Source organism: Rhinolophus sinicus, linkage group LG07 (assembly GCF_036562045.2).
Source record: "Rhinolophus sinicus isolate RSC01 linkage group LG07, ASM3656204v1, whole genome shotgun sequence".
In the NCBI taxonomy this organism is placed as follows: Eukaryota; Metazoa; Chordata; class Mammalia; order Chiroptera; family Rhinolophidae; genus Rhinolophus; species Rhinolophus sinicus.
In genome coordinates, this window is record NC_133757.1 from 55,898,326 (window position 1) to 55,914,954 (window position 16,629).

Below are 16,629 nucleotides of genomic sequence, written 5' to 3' on the forward strand. Positions count from 1 at the left end.
AAAAAAAATCTCCATTCCTTGATATAGTCTTTTATGTTCTGGCCCCTGCCCACCTCCCCACTTCATCCTGCTTCTCTTTCCTAGGCTGGCTACTCTAGCCACAATGGTTTTCTTTCAGCTCCTGGACATATCCAGAACTTACCTTTTTTAGGGCCTCAGCACATACTGCTCTCTACCTGGAATGTCTCTGTCCAGCTTTTTTCAAGGCTATTTCCTCATTCTTTTGACTTCCATTTCAACATCCCTTTCCTCAAAGACACTTTCCCTGATGGCTCCATCCAAAGTAGCTCTTATTCTCTCTTCCAGACCATTGTTTTTGGTTTTGTCCCAGCATTTACTTTAATTTGCAATTATTTGCCTTCTCCACTAACAATAAGCTTTAGTGAGCAGGAAGCCTCAGGTATCTTGTTCACTGCTGTATCCCCTAGCATCAAAACAGGCCTGGCACACATCAGGCACTCAATCTAACACTAACTGCGCAAGTGAGTGAATGGACAGGTTCCCCAAGGAGGTCCCTGAGCTGCCTAGGGTGGCACAGACAGGCTGCAGCCTGTTAAAAACAAAACAAAACAAAAACAAAAAACTGAGAATGGACTGAACAGTCTCCTTTTCAAGATCTCTTTACATTGGACTTCACCTGTTGGTTGCTTATACTAGAATGTGGTGCAACCAGTCTCTTGTCCCAGTTTTAAAACAGATCTGTATTTCGTGATCTATTCCTATTCTCAAGCAAACCACCTCCCCATGAATGATTTAAGAATCAGTAGTGTTCCTGTGCCTCATTCTACAGACAGGTGAGCTGAGACGGCAGAGGTCAGTCTTTTAAACACCAGAGCCCAGGCAGCAGTGTGAATATCCCTCAACCCCAGATTGTTTCCGGAGTCTCTCCCTCAAGAATCCTCCCAGCAGCACCTCAGGATGAAGGTGAGGAACAAATCTCAGCAGGCGATCCAAAGAAAGCCAGGTATTTTTAGCACCAAGGCCCACAGGGCCGAGTCTTTATTGCCCAGAAACATGCAAATTTGCAAATAAATTTTTTAAAAATGTTAATTTACTACCTTTCTCTTGAAGCCTACCCTCACGCCTAGCCTCCTAGGCTCGGCAGGAACGCTGCTTATTTTCAACACAGCCATTTTTCTATTTCTGCGCCCACCTCTGCCGGTCACCCCCGTATCCCTCGAGATGTGGCCTCCCCTTGGCTCCCACAAATCACGCTTTTCCCAGGCTCGGGTCGGGTCAGAGGCCAGGCCCGCGCGGCTTCCTGGCAGCACACCTCCGCACGGCGCTCACGACAGCCACAAGTGCCCAGTCCCCGCTCAGGCAAGGCCTCCGCCACACACCCACGGGAGGGGCGGACGGGGCCGCCCCGCCTCCTCCGGCACCGCCCCCGAGCATGGCAAAGGGGCGGTCCGGGAACAGGCCCCGCCGCCTCTGCCGCCGCGTGGGCTGGGGGCGGTGCGGTGCGGGAGGCGGGGCGCGGGGCCGAGGGCGGGGCGCGGAGGGGCGGGCCGGGGGCGGTCCCAGGAGCGCGGCGCAGGGAAGTGGAGTCCTTCCCCACCAGGGCCCGCGCCGCGCCGCGCCCCCGGCCCCGCCCCTCCGCGCCCCGCCCCCCCCACTCCGACTGCGGAGTCGCGCCCTCCGGCCCAGCGTTCCCGAACTTGCTGTAACTTCCTCGGCTGAGCCGGGCCGCGCCGCCGTCGCCGCTGCCGTCGCCGCCGCCGCGCCCGGGTGAGTAGATCGCTGAGCTCCTGCGGGAGCGTCGGGCCCTGCCCCCGTCATTGTCTGAGGCGGATCCCCCCGAGCGCCCTCTGGGGACGAGGACTGCTCCCCAGGTCCGGGCTCGGCCCCTCAGGCTCCCTGGTCCCTGCCCGGGGGCGGCCCTGCGGGCGGCGCTGGCTTTGTTCGCCCGGATCGCCCGCGAGGGACTGGAGGCCTTGGCCCGGACCCCGCTGAGCCGAACTCGGGCGCCGGGCGGAGTGAGAGCCTTAGCGGGCCACCCGGGTGGCACGCGGGGTTCTATCGCTCTCGCCCGTTCCGCGTCCCCGGACGGGTGCGCGCAGGGGCCCGGCGGGGGTGAGAGCTCTCGGAGAGGGACAGGCTGGACCGCCGCAGTTTGGGGCTCTACCCCCTGTCCCCAGCTGTGAGTCCTGGGATGGGCACTCCTTCTGGCTCCGTCACGGACCCTTGGCCGCGCGGAGGTCGGGCCAGGGGTGGAGGGTGGTGCGGACCAGGCAGGGTTGTCCCCTCCCTTCCCCCTCCCGGCCTTGGGTATGTTCCAAGTCGCCCACCCTGGCCATACGTCCCACTCTCACTTGCATGGGTTTGGCGGCTCGAGTTTGAGTAAGTGGTGACCCGGCGTCTGCGTGTTGGTCATTTGGGATTGTGCTTGGGAGCAAAGCCGGACCCCTGACCTAACTGGAGCTTCGCTCGAGTTGAGTCTTTGGCTATGGAGTTGGCTCCTCCCGGGCCGCTGCTCCTGCAGGGAAGGGGAGGTGGTGCGGGTGGGTAGGAAGTGTGTGTGTGTGTGTGTGTGTGTGTGTGTGTGTGTGTGTATGTGTAGGTAGGGATTTCGGCCATGGGACATCTGGGACACCTACATCTGAGAAGTGAAGTTGTTCTCTGGCTAGGAGCAGTCCATGCAGAAGCCCGTGTGGGGTGAGGCGTTGGTCCTGGTACTGTTCTGGCCGCTGGCTGACCCTGGGCTCTGGTGTTTGCTGGCATCAAGTCGTCCTGGGCGGTGAGTGCAAGGCATTGCTTCGGAGCCTCTGCAGGTACCCACTCTCCTTTGCTCAGCTCTCTTCCTTCTGAGGTGGGGTTGCTGTGGGCTGATAGGAATGGGTGGAGCTGCCTGCCAAATCCTCAAAAGTAGTCTTCCCCCTAAACTTTGACCTCAAAATAGGGGAAGTTAGTGCCTGCTGGATGCTTGGGCCACCCCTCCCTGTTTGTGATAGGCAACCTAAGGCCTAGGCCATCAGAGCATTAGGTTGCCCAGCACCCCTATATCCCCTCTACATTCATCCAGCCCTTTGGAAGGATGAGGCACACTTCCTTCCAGGGATCCTCCTGGGCTCTGGACCCTCAGAATGAAGCTCATACTCCTCCATCATGGCCTCATGTTCCTTCTAGCTTCTCATCTCCCTCCAAGCTTTGTTCCATCCTGAGGATCCATGATGCCTGCGAGACAGGCCTTAGTAGCCCAGGCTACCACACGGATTTTCCTCTTCTTGCCTCATCCTTTGTTGTACCCCACTTTCAGTTGGAGAGTTTCTTTCCCCACATCTCTGAACTCCACTGCTTGGCCACTAAGTGATCTTCGATTCATTTAACAAAGCACGACTGAGAGTGCCAGGGTGCCAGGCGCTGTTGCAAGCACTGTTCCAGGCTCACAACCCTGGCTGACTGTCAGCTCTCTGTGGTCCTAGAGCCCAGGCTGGACATGCAGTAGGTGGTCATAGTGTTTACTGATCTGAGCTTGAGCTCAGCTTCACAGCGGCATTCAGGCAACAGGAGTTCAAGCCCACTGGTGAGACGCACACCAAGCGCTATCTCAGAAACTTGTATTTACTCCTTTAACCCTTGAAATGACAGAGCATGGTAGATAATGTGAACGTCCCATTTTATAGATGAGGAAGATGGCCTAGAGAGGTCACAGAGTAACTTGCTTAAGGTCTCAGTGTGAGCTGGGTTTCCTCATTTCTAATCGAGATAACACCTTCATCTCAGAAGTGATTGAAGTTGATGAATACACTGAATAAGCCTGGCCTACAGTGGAACTAGTAAGTCCTTCAGTACTGGTACCCTTGGACCCCTGCTTCTGGAAGCATCTCATCTGTTTGGGTACACAGCAGGTACCCCTGAACCCCTGATGATTTGACTGGTGTTGGAGCTTTTGTCTCCCTAATGCCAGGGAAAGGGAGACCCAAATGGCCGTGCACAAAAGACTGGGGAGTAAGTCAGTGCATCTGTCTAGATAGATGGGCTTTGCTGTGGGAACAATCTATATAAGTCTCAGAGGCTTAAAGCAACACAGGGTTATTTCTTGCTCACATCACACCTATTGGATCTGCTTTAGGTTATCCTCATTCTGGGACCCATGTGGATTAATTGGAACATTCCTGGTCACTTGGGCAGCGGGACAGAGAGCATGATGAATCTTGCCCAGCTCTTCTTAAAGCTTCCACCCAGAAGTGGAATTTCAGTGGCAAAAGCAGACACATGGCCATACTTACCTTACAAGGTGGGGAGGGGAAGAGGATTAGAAATATTTGGCGGACAGCACGAAGGCCTGCCACCGCCAACTGTGCCTTCCTCTGTGACTTCTTTCCAAGGTCTGAGTGTCATATTTCTGTGTCACCACGAACATTGATCATGCATCAATCAAATAAATGTTATTTAGATTAAAGATGAATTGAGGTGCCACATTTGAAGGGCAGGGGAATGGTGAACAAGAATACCTGTTAAGGTAATAAGAAGTGGTATGCAGAGGCAGGTTGCTTCTCGAACCCTGGGCAAGTTGCTTGAGTTCCTTGGGTCTTTTTTTGCTCATTCATTTATTCATGGGCCCAAGGACTAACGGTGAGTCCGGGCCAGGGATTCTTATCAGACACATGTTTAGCTCCTGGCTTGTTGCTAGGGGCTGTGAACTGGGATGCTCATCCCTGTTTCCTGGGGCCTTTGAAGAGGGATGTTAATGTCCATGGGAAGGGAATCTGGCTCCTGCTCCCCTCACTGCCCTGGCACATCAGCCCTTGGACTTCCCCATGCTCTACTTGTATGTGGCCCGTTGGGGCAGCCACCTTTCCTAGAAGCAGGAGCAGGTAGAGGTACCCCTACAGGCCTTCACCTTCCCCTTCCACTTCTGGGACTCTGGGGCTGAGCTTGCAGGTCTAGGGGTGTAGGAGGTTACTAAAGGATGGAATCACTTGGAGAACAGGCTTGAGTGTGGGGCTGGGCTGGTTCTCTGGCCTGTAGAAGGGGGTAGAACCTCTTTGTTAATTGTATTTCCACTCTTGCCACCCTTGCAGGATGTTAAAGAGCTGGCCACACTATGGACCTTGCTTTTGTGCTTTGTCACCTGCTTGGTCTCTGCTGACATCCAGCAGGGCCAGGAATCATTGGTAGAGGTGGTAAGACTGCAGGTTCTTCTGCACTGTTGTTAACTCACTATCCTGAGTCATATTTACTCCTTTTTCAGGGTCTCTGTTTTGCCATCTGGAATAGAGGGAGAGGTGATGGTGGTCTACAACAGTGTTCCCACTCTTGGCCGGTCACAGAGTCCCCAGGGGCCTGTGTAGACCAGTGCTTGGAGAGTCTTTGGTCTAGGCGCATACCAGCATTGTTCGTTTGTCTTAGCTCCCATTAGATCAGTGTCTTCTCTGACTGAATCCGTGCTGGGTTTTCATAATTTCTCCACATCCGTTTTCTCCCTTAGCAGCATGTGTTTTTGGTTCAGGTAGGACAGGTAGCTGTGCTGGAACAGCGCAGGGTCTGGCTGGTGGAAAGTGTTCAGAGCCTCAGCCAATTACACATGAAGACGAATAACATTGTCCAGCTCATAGAGTAGACAGCGGTGATGCCAGCTTTGGAGTTGTGTCTGCTTTCTAGCTGAGTAACCTAGACAAGCCTTTGATTTTTATTTTCCCTCCTGGGCTTGGTTTTCTTATCTGTAAAGTGAGAAGAATCTGCCCTTCTTGCCTCTCTTGGGGTTACTGTGAAGCAGGCGTACACATTTCAGGTTTGAGAAGCAGCATCCAAAGGTCCCGAGTTAGGCCTGACACTCTGGCTTAGGACTGCTGCTGCCACGCTGACGGCTCTCAGCAAAGTGCTCACCAGTAGCTGATTCTGGGAACCCCACTTCCTCCACGCTTGGGCTTGGTGGGGTGAGGGGGCTGGGCCAGGCTGGGCGGTGCTGTGGTTTTTTTGTTGAGGCAGTAAGCCTGGTAATTTGCGTGTAAGTGGGCCTGGGCAGGCTGGAGTTAAAAGTCATTACTTCTCTGCCTCCCTGTCTGAGCAGCCAAGAGAGAGCCCTGCTGTCCATCAGCTAGATAGCTGGAGGGACCAGCTCCGCCCTCCTTGGGCGCTGTCAGCCTGTGCTGCGTAGCTGAAAGCCATGGCAATTGGTTCTAAAGTGGCCTCTGGGATCCTGGGTGAGAGGTGAGCTCCTGGTGCTGCCTCAGACTCTGTGTGTCCCTGGGATTTGGGAGCGCTGAGGCTGGGCTTCCCTGCTGAGTAAGGCTGGGAGAGGAGTGGGTCAGAACAGGGTGGGGCAGGGTGGACCTGAGGGGGGTTTGGTGAACCTCCTCTCTGGGTTTTCCCTGACTAAGTGTACCAGCTATGGGGCCTGTGCTAATCTCCTCTGCAGGGCTCAGAGAACATTAAAAAAAAGAGGTTTTTAGGAATTCCTGGTCCTAATACCTGGGAGAGTAGCCCTCACAGCAACTGGAATTAAAAGAGTGTCCCCTGAATCTCTTTTGTCTACAGCCCAGGGTCTGAGCGTTGAGCCTGGGAGGGCTGAGGGCAGCAGCATATCCCTGGATACACAGACCCAAGGTGGGGTCTTGTGCTCACAGCATCAGAAAAGCCCACCAGGGCACCTCATGAAACCTGGGCTCACTGGAAAGTGGCAAGTAGAAATAAGGAATCCGACCACCTTAGCTTCAGATTTGGGCCTCCCAGGGAGGGGCGATTCCGCCGTCCAATCCGCCCACCACTCCTCAGGCCGTCAGCCATCGGTGTGACTTGCACCAGCCAGGAGTGTTTGGCTCCCCAGCCTGGAGGGCCCACTCAGGTGTGCCCAGGGCCCTGCTCCTTCTGTGCCTCCTCCTGGCTGCTGCCACTGGCTGCTCCACGGAGAGGCTCTGCTTGCTGTGAACACTGCTGTGAAGAGACCCTGTTTCCTCTCCAGGTGACTTCCCTATTGTCTGCCTAGCCTGTGGATTGGCTGTCTGGTTTCAGCCCTTCACCCCTTGGCCAGGCAGACGGCCGTCAGCCCCAGACCAAGTATAATAGTGCTCACACTGGGTGAGGGATTCAGGAAGACTTAAAGCTCTGCGTTATTAAAGAACAACCATTCTGACACTTGTTAGAACAGTAAGGCAGACTTTATTCAAAATATCGTGATAGGTATAAGGACGACTGCAATGGGGTTTTGCAGTGAGAGAGAGGTTATGTTCAACCCCAAATATGACAAGAAAAAGTGGAAATTTATAGCTGAGGAACTGGGGGTGAAGTCGGTTGATGGATTGAAATTTCTGAGAGGGTAATCCTGACCCAACAGGATTCTTGCCTATTCAACCTAAGAGGCAAGTTAGGGTGATCAGAGGTTACCTGGGGGATATGGAAGGTGATCAGAATGGAGGGTGGGGGATCCTGGCGAAACTGACTTAGCAGGATTCTTGCTAAGAACTGGACTTTACAAGGACAGAGATGGACGCCCAAGGTCAGGTCCAGTTGAGCAGAGGGCTCCAAGGGGCCTGACTAAAGTTTGGTCAAGGAGAGGCTGTCAGTGTCCGGAGGCTGCCTGGGGCCTGCTTTCATTCTTGCCCTGGCCTGAGCCCATCATTGCCCACACGTGTCCCTCAGGAGTGGTGTCCCTCCTGTGGGCATCACTCCCTTGTTTCCAGAAACCCTGGTCCTTTTCTTGTCAGCGTCTGCTGGCTTCTTGTCTCCTGGCTCCCTCTCTGCTGGCTAGACTGCCCTCTGCACCCAGGAATTAGCGTGGACCTGGGCCTCGGTTCCCTGTGCCTCACTCACCAGTGGTGGTGCCCTTTGCCAGATCTGTTGGGTGCCAGACAACAGCCATTTGACTCTGGACAACCTTTCCTGCTTTACCCTCTTTCCTTGGCCTCTGTACCTGGTGTTTCCTGCTCTCCCTATTCTGGGCAAACCAGTTTGACAACTTCATGGAACCCTCCCTCTCCCACCTACTAGGGACTCATTGTCTTACTTGTTTGAGCTGGGCTGAGCGAGGTGCTGTGGGGATCTCCTCCCCCTGCCTGGACTGTGCTCTGCTGTCCAGATCCCACCCCCCCTTCCTTCCCTTGTCTGAGGACTTCCGATCTCTGCAGCAGCCAACCTTGTTCCTCCCCCTCCGTGCCTGAGGCTCCTGCTTCTTCTTCTGCCCCTGCTCTCTACTTGGCCAGACCTGCACAGATGACCCTGTTTGGTGTGTCTCCTGCTCCTGCGGCTGCTCCTGTCTCAACAGCCAGCTTTTTAGGAACCAGGTCACCTGCTATTGTGAGAAAAAAGGGTGTGAAGAAAACCTGTTGGCAGTGGGTGGAGCCTTCCCCATTTCCCAAAGTTCCACTGGATTCGACTCCTGCAGGGAACCAGTGGTGGTGACAGAAGCCAGCTCCCGGCAGCCATCCTGCCTGTCACAGCGATTGTCTGCTGTGTCCTAGTTGCTTCCTGTGAAATACAAGTACTGGTATAAACGCAGATAAGTTTTGAGGGGACATGTCAACAAAAGAGTTGGTGGTCGTGGTCGGTTGGTTGTTCATTCGCGAGGGAGCAGGGAGGAGGGAGTGGCATGTACCCAGGTCCAGGGTGGGGTGGGCTGGTCCTGGAGCGCTCTCTGTGGGAAGACAGATGAGATTGTGGGGCAGGTGCCACCTGAGTGGTCGTAGGGTTTGGTGTATTGAGCATCTGTGCCTACCTGGGTGTTAGGCCCTGCCCATTCATGCCGGAAGATGGTTGAAGAGGGACTGGTCTTAGTCTGATGGGCAAGAGCTGCCGAGGGCTTTGTGCTGGAGTGGACTTGGCTTGTGAGGGGCAGGAACTTGTTGAGGCAGCTGAGGTATGAGGGCTCCAAATGCCAGCGTGTTTCTACTTGTTGTGAAATCTCATTTGTGCTTCTTAATTTGGGGGCTACTTATAGAACATTGAGCAGTCATCAGAAAGTATCTCATGGAATAGAGGAGCCAAACATCTCCTCTCTTCTCAGTTGTCTTTCTCTGTGGCCTGGGCAGTCATGAGCTTTAGGTCGTTAGGACACCTTAGTGCCTGCTGTGGTGGCCTGGGGGTGGGACACAGGAGTTCCGCCAGGTAGAAAGTGTTTCATTCATGAACCACTCCCTGTCCTCCAAATGGTCTCACCCAAGTGGCCCTCCCAGTCTTGGTTCTAATAGGCATGTGTCATACCCCTGAGAAGCAGGAGAAACTGGAATGGTTAATATATTGTTCCTTAGAGGGAAACTCACTTGGAGGAAATACGTCAGTCCTTCCAGTGCAGAGTATTGATTGATGTGTCCGTTAAAGGAAGCTTCTCAACAACACATATGTATCCCTTTAGTAAGGAATAATACACAAATCCATCTCACAACTGCATCTTGCAGCTTCCATTTCCTGAAAGGTACATGGAGTTTAGTGGTTAAGGGATTGGGATTTAGAGCTTTGATTTTGGAGAAACTGTTTTTAGCCTGTCCTTGGAATTGGGCCAGGCCTAGAAATCTGTTGAAATAGCTTTCTTTAGCTGCTAAAATTGGGATGGGTTGGTAACACTGGGACCTTAATGCTCCCTGGTGACTGGGGAGGGCCCTGAGGAGGGTCCCCGCTGGGGCCTGGGACTCCTGTGGTTCAGACCCCACGCCTGACAGTCTTACAGTGTCACCGGGTCCTCTGTGTGGAGTAACTCCAGGTGTCCTTTCTACCTTTCTCAGAATCTGCTCTTGGCCTTCCTAGGAAAACTTTCTATTTTGGGCCTTGGGGAGGAGTTGTGAGCAGGGAGGTAGCTAGCACTCTGAATTGGTGAGTCTTTATTCTGGAGGCTGGCACTCCCCCCACCCCCAACTGCTCCTTGTTTTAGAGAGATACCAGAGATTCCCTGCAGAGAGCTCCAGGTAAAAGTTTGGGTGCCTCCAGCCACAAACTTCAGGGATTTTAAATGTCAGTTTAACTTTCTTATTAAAAAAATGTATCCATGATGCAACACACATAAAGATATACAGTGAAAATTAACATTTCCATCCTTGACCTCTTCAGTTCTGCTCCCCTGAGGCCTCTGTCACCAGATGTTGGGTGCCTAGTCAAGCTTCTCTACTCCGTGTGTGTTTATTCTCTTGCTGGTATGCTAATTACACTGGTCTGCACTTACTGATTTTTACTCTCAAGTTTATCTTGGGATTGCTCCAGTTGAGCACACACAGTTTAGGCTATTCTTTCAAACTGCGGCGTGTTATTCCTCTGTATGGGAAACCACGATTCGCTTTGTCAGCCCTTCATTGATGGACATTGAGGTTGCGTCCAGTATTTTGTTTCTGCCGGCCAAACTAAGGAACGCCTTGCACAGGCTGGTAGTAGCTCCGTCGCAGAGATGTCTGGACAAGGCGTCCGGGCATTGGGTGCTTAACAGGAAAAGAAACATGCTGTTTTGATTGCAAGAGGGAGCATGAAAGCTGCTGAGTTTTTCTTTTGGAGAGATCTTGTATTTCTGCAGTTGGACCCTAGAGCTGGATGGTCTACAGTGGGGTGCTGGTGTGCTGGTTCCCACCACAGTCTGTTTTCAGCTCAGACCAGCCAGTCTCCTTAGCACCTGTTGTTTGCAGCCCTTGGCTGTGCCCTGTGGGCCATGAGGGCTGTGTATCAAAAGTGATGTAGGAGGGTGAAGAGGCAGCCAGAGCCAGATGGGGGATGGAAGGGGGAGGCTGCTCAGTATGTGGGCTTGAGCCTCTAGGAGTTTGCAGAACTTGGGCGGGGCATGAGGAGGAGTCTTGGCTGACAAACAAGCTGGAGCTGGGAATCAGCTTTTAGAAGAGCAGATTTTCCCTCAGTTTCAGGAGTTGGTGTGAGGGTCAGGCCTTCCATCGCGGGCTCACTGGACCTTCCTCTGCTCTGGGATTCCCCCATCTCCTGCCTGCTCTGCAGCCCCGGCTTCGTGCTGCTTCAGGCTGCCTTGAGCCTGACTGCCACCCTGTGATTTAAAAAGCCTGTGTAGAAGGCACCTGGTGTAAATAATAGATGCGTTTTCTGTTTTGAGCAAGCGGCTTCCTTTCATAGCAGACGCAGGGGGTGAGGGCAGATGAGTTTTTCTTCCTGGGGGGGAGGCGAGGGAGGGGGCCATGAGAGCGAGGGCGTGAGTTGGACCCATCTGCTGGGATCCGCCCGGGAGCCCTGGGAACTCTTTTTCCTCATCCTTGTGGCCACTGTGGGCCTCTGACATGACGATAGTCTCCCTGTGTGGCTCTGGCCATGCCATGCCTGGGCAGGGCAAGAAGCAGGGAGATTTTAGGACTGGCTGGCAGATTTTAGGACTGGTTGGCCCCCCTCCCCTCCCCCCCCGCTGTAAGCGGAAAGGTGGCCCCGACATGATCCTGAGCTGCGGGGTTTGGGGACTGTGTCCCTGCCTTGTCTCCCACCATGGCTGTTACATGGTACCCTGGGAGAAGTCCAGAGGCTCCCATGCCCACAGCTCTGTGGTGTGGGGCTTGGGGCCTTGGCAGCACAGAGGTTTCTATTATGGCGGGATGGCAGCTAGGACTGACCTGTGGGGCTGAGGGGGTGGGGCCTGGGTGCTGACAGTGGTGCTATTCATGGGCTCTGCCCTGGTTTCCTGCTGCCTCCCATTGTGGATCTTTTGCTGGGGAGGGAAGGAGGAAGGGGGTGGCCAGTGTTGCAATTGTTGCTGGCAGCAGGAGCCCATTGTGCTTAATCAGGTCCTTTGGTGGGCAGCTCTCAGCCACTCCGCGGCCCCTCCTGTGTTCTCTGATGCCGTGGGAGCTGCCCAGCCTGGGCCCTGCCCCCTCCCAGCACTCCCTCCACCCCTGGAGTTCAGAAGGGGCCCTGCCCTTTGCGGGCACCTCTGTCAAGATCCCCCTCCCCTCTCTCAAGTCCCCATGCTGTGTCTGGAACCCCCCCTGGACAAGAGTTCTGAGCAGCTGGGCAAGGAGTGGGAGTGCCCCGTGCCTTTCTTGTGAGCCAGCCACCTGCCCCACTGCCCCTGGGTGTGGGTTCTGTCTGAGCAATCCGGGCCCAGCTGCGCCCTTGGGTGGGGGCCAGGCGCGTGCCTGGGTTGTTGTCAGTCTTGCAGGCCCCCACTTTCCTTTGTACCTCAGTGTTCAGCCCAGGGTCTCCTGTTCCTCACTCGAGCACTCAGCTGCAGAAAAGCCTGCTTGTTGGCAGGCTGGCCTGTTGCCTCCCCCGCTGCCTGAGCCACAGCCATATTCCTTTGTTCTGCCATCTCCGGGCTCTTGAATCTCAGGCGGGCAGGCAGGCAGCTGGGCAGGCAGCAGACAGCGGTCTCACAGCACCAGCGGAAGCCCTTAAGACATGAATCTCCCCACTGAGCTAGAGGCATGCAGTTCCCTGGCCGCACCATCAGCTCCCCCAGCTGGAACCCCGTCTCCCCAGTGGTGCTGGGATTTCTTTGTTTAGAGAGGTTCTAGCACTCTTACTGGATCAGAATGATGGTGACATGTCCACTGGGACAGAGGGAGGTCTCACCTGTTTGTGGCCACTTGAGGGTATGGGAGAATTGGGAGGAAGAGGAAGAAGGGAGGGAAGAAAAGAGAGATGTGGGGGAGACGGGGAGCTGCACATGTGCCTCTGGGAGCACTGCCTCCTGGCCAGAAAAAGCCACTCCTAGGCACCAAGTGGGCTCTTCCTTTACTTTCTGACCCTTCCCCGTGAAGTCTGTATAGGAACAGTTATTAGCATTTAGTGGCAGGGGTGGTTGAGAAAAGTTTCTTTTTATTTTGGTCTCTGTATGGTTGTGGGGATTTTTCTCCAACTGGGAAGGACCATCCCCTGCCTCTTGCATCTGAACATCTCTCTGCTCTTCCACTTTTTGGTGGGCAAGATGAGCTTCCTCTTGGGGGCCATAGATCTCTTGCTTTCTACACCGCAGCCAGAGTCTGTAATAGTCACCTGCTTTTGACATCGAGTTGTTTTGTATGAGAACTCGGAGCTCTCTTTGCTTTTTTGTGTTTAGCGTTTTATTTTACCCTTTAAACGCATGGATCCTGAGAGTAACCTGACTGTCTTTTTCAGACTCTCATCAGCCATGTTTCATAAATTAGGAAGCAAGTCCCAGGCCTAAACAGGATGACCCCCTGGAGTGTCCTTATTTCAAAAAAAGTTGTACAAATGTACAAGCCTTGGCAAAAGGGCTGTGTTCACTGTCAAATGCATTGAAACAGATGCTGCTTTCAGGGCAGTTGGCCCCAAATGAGGTTGGGAAAGGTCATGACGGAGACAGCATGGTGTTTCGGAAAAGTGGAAAAGTACACGGAAGTAGAATGCTGGGGGTGAGCCCCGGCTGTTTGACCTTGGCAATTTCTTTCCATGGGCGTAGGTCTCTGAAAAACGGAGGAATTGTTTAGATGAACTTCGGAAACTTTCTAGCTGTGACTCTTTCAGTTCTATGAATCTAACTTCAAAACAGTTGGTCACTACCCTGAACCCCTCTTGCCAACTCAGGATATTCTTTAGAAGTGTCATCAGATGGGGTTACCAGAGGGCATATCTCCAGGGCAGTTCTTCCATGAGCTCTGGAGGGGCGGTGGTGGCAATGGTCACTCCCACCGAGGTCTGTGGTTTTCACGTGGAAACCCATTCCCCCTCCCTTAACGCGGTCAGTTCTCAGGGGCTGGGTGAGGCACCAGGAGCCCACTGATAAGCCGTCTTGCCTCAGACCTTGGCATTAACTCTTTTCTGGGAAATGCCACACTCCCTTTCTGAACCTGGGGGAAAGGCAGTAAAGCTCTTTTATCTTATCTTCCACCAAAGTGAAGTCAGGCTGTTAAAAGTGAAAACAAAAACAGTAAGATAGAGATACCCTCTGTACTTAAATATCCCCTTACCTCTTCCTGAGGGGCCTGAGTTTAAATTGAGTCTATTTTATTACTGATTCTAGGAGGCAAAACCATCCTTCGGCTTCTGCTCCTTCAGGGTGGGTGTGTGGCCCTTTATCTGCCTTTCCCCACCCAGCGATCACCCAGCCCCCACCCCCTGGGCGGCTGTGGCTTTCCTCCCATTGTCTGCTGGGCCTGGAGCAGCCTCTGTGTCACTGCTCTGGGCTGTGTGTGGTGCTGCCCTGCGTCACGGGAGGCCTGCCTTCTGGGAAGACGCCCAAGGGGCAGGGAGTCCCGCTTCACTGATCATTTGGTTAGGAGCTTCCACAGCTGTGAAATGGGAATAAAAATAACCTGTGAGGATGCAGTGGGATGCCCTAAAATAATGAGAAAACTTCAAAATGAGAGCCTTCCTCCAGGAACGCTGAACGTGTCCCTGTAAATCAACCCACGATAAAGATGGGTGGGCTTTCCTCCCCTGACTTGCCTTAATGGCTGTTTTCCTTCCTCAGTATTGGTGCTTTTCTCTTAGGCATCTTACACCCTCACCGTTCAAAGCACTGCCCACAGGCCTGTCAGGCGGCATTGCATCACCCAGGAGCTTGTTGAGGTGCAGAATCTGGGGGCGGGACTGGTCTCACCTCACACCCACTCAATCAGAATCTACATTTTAACAAGATTCTCAGGTGATTTGCATTCACTTTCAAGTTTGAGCAGCCCTGGCTCACACACCTTTCTTGCCCGCCCTGTTGCGCTCCCATCTTCTTCAGTCTGTGTTGTGGTTTTGCAGTCTTCGCAGTCTGGTGCTCTTTAAAGCTGTCGACTTTATCTGGGTCTGGCAGCTTCAGTCGGGGGCCCCATCCTCTCTAGCGTGCAGTTTACCGCAGGTATCCCTGGGCGCTGGGGGTGTCTCAGAGGTGGGTCTGGGGACCAAGAAAGCCGACTTGGCTGGCAGCTGCAGCTGCCAGCACCTCCCTGAGCCTGCTGGCAAGGTCATCTTTGGGGCACAGAGCCCAGGGGTAATTGGAGCCTTCCTTTGTGAACGGGCAGCACAGAGCCTCCCTGGGCCATCTGGTGCCATTGCCCCGCCCAGTGCCTCCCAGCTGGATGACAGCATAAGAATTGCTGGCTTTTTGTAGAAACACAAAGCATTCCGTCTTTTATAAAGACGTTTTGGTGTATGTTCAAGTTGAAAGAAGTAGTTCAGAAGGGGCCCTGTAACTTTATTCTTGGTAATACTTTTGTAGTGGAGAAAAGTTTGAGATACCTTTCCAGGTTTTACTAGAATTGCCTGCGCACTCCCTGCATTCCGGCGGAGGCCGGTGGTTGTTTGTGGGGAAGAGCTGCCCCCTAGGCCTGGGGGTGAAAGCGCTGGTGGGCTAGAGAAGCCCTGGGCTCCCCGGCTCAGCTGCTGGGGTGGGGGGGCCCTCCCTGGCTTTCTGGGACTGTTTTAGGGACTGAACTGCTAATCTGACTCCAGATTCTGCTGCCTTTTCCAGCAATTTCCCGCCATTGATTTGCATTAAAAAAAAATCTATTGCTCACTCCACCCCTAATTTTTTTTTTCTCTTGACATTTTCAGTGCACTTTGTTTTATTTATTTTTCTCCAGCAGGCTTCACTTTTCATAGCTTGTTTGGGAAGTTTGTTTTGTTAGCTCTCAACCTTTTCCCCAGGCTGTTTGCGTTGCTCAGAGGCCAGGAAGCAGGCTCTGTCGGGGCTGATGAGCTCCCCATTCTGGGCTGTATTTAGGGGTGCTCCTAATGCTGTCTTTGAAGTGAAGTGGGTTGTTTTGTTTGTCTTAAAACACAGTATATTGTAACATACTGTGCAATTTTGGATACAAAGATTTTTAACATCTTAGAGCCACAATCTTTATGTCTTTCAGGCATGAAAAAAAAAAAAAAACAGGGAAGAAAAGAAGTAAATGTGTATCATTCTATATTCTCTTGTATAGTTACTTTGTGTTGGGGGAGAAGAAGGTGAGGGTAGGGCAACTCCTACAAAGAGAACATTTCAGATCTCCCGTAGACATGCAGGCCAAATCCTTGTGCCGTACTGGGGCAACTCCCTTAATGGCTGCTGAAGACTCAGTTATTGGAGCAGAATTTATTTCTCCCCAGGAGAGGGCCCACTTATCACTCAGAACGTCTGTGGTGTTTAGGAGCCGCTCCCACCCCAACTGTGTCAGCCCTGCAAGGGCAGTCACTCAGGTTGCATCTTGGTACCACCTCCAGAGCTGGGGACACACTGGGGCTCTGTTGACGGTCCACATTGGAGAGTCTATTGGCTGCCGCCATGTGAGATCGCAGTGTGGCCCCCCCATCCCAGAGTACACCGTTCCTCCCAAACTGGTGAGTGCCTCCATGTGGAGGTTCATCTAGCTCATGCTTAAGCCATCTGCTCTGCATAGCATTCCCTGACTGGCTGCCCACCTCCTCCTCCTTCCGCCCAGCCCTGCCCTCCAGCAGCTACCCGACTCTCCAGTTAGTAGAGGGAAGTGTGTGCTGAGTCAGGCCTGGGTCTCCGTCCTCCTTCGTGGGCTCCACAGCCTCACGCGGGGTGCCTTGTCCATAGTGGGTGCCTGAACATGCAGAAACAAGTCCGGAGATGTCTATCTCCCACAACAAAGCTGGTCCCCCTGAGGGACTAGCAGAGTGAGTTTGTGTGTCGATGGATCTGGGCAGGTTGTTTTAAGTCTTGCCAATCTCGGAAACCTTTTGGTCTTAAGGTCTTCTTCTTCTTCTTCTTTTTTTTTTAATTTTTATTGGGGAATATGGAGGAACAGTGTGTTTTTCCACGACCCATCAGCTCCAAGTCAAATCATTGTTTTCAATCTAGTTGTG

At 53.3% G+C, this 16,629-nt stretch overlaps 1 protein-coding gene across 7 annotated transcripts in view; it reads left to right on the plus strand.

Moving 5' to 3' along the window:
• Positions 1-1,518: 1,518 nt before the first annotated feature.
• TSPAN14 (tetraspanin 14) overlaps positions 1,519-16,629 on the plus strand; it is a 53,125-nt gene continuing 38,014 nt past the window's right edge. Inside the window, exons 1-2 of one of the 7 annotated variants that reach the window (XM_019749489.2) lie at positions 1,591-1,728; positions 2,628-2,771. The gene's annotated coding sequence lies outside the window, so the exon portion shown is untranslated. Of the gene's footprint in view, positions 1,729-2,627; positions 2,772-8,110; positions 8,236-16,629 lie in introns of those variants that run through there. The other 6 variants (XM_019749492.2, XM_074339698.1, XM_074339695.1 and 3 more) reach the window with 6 other exon arrangements.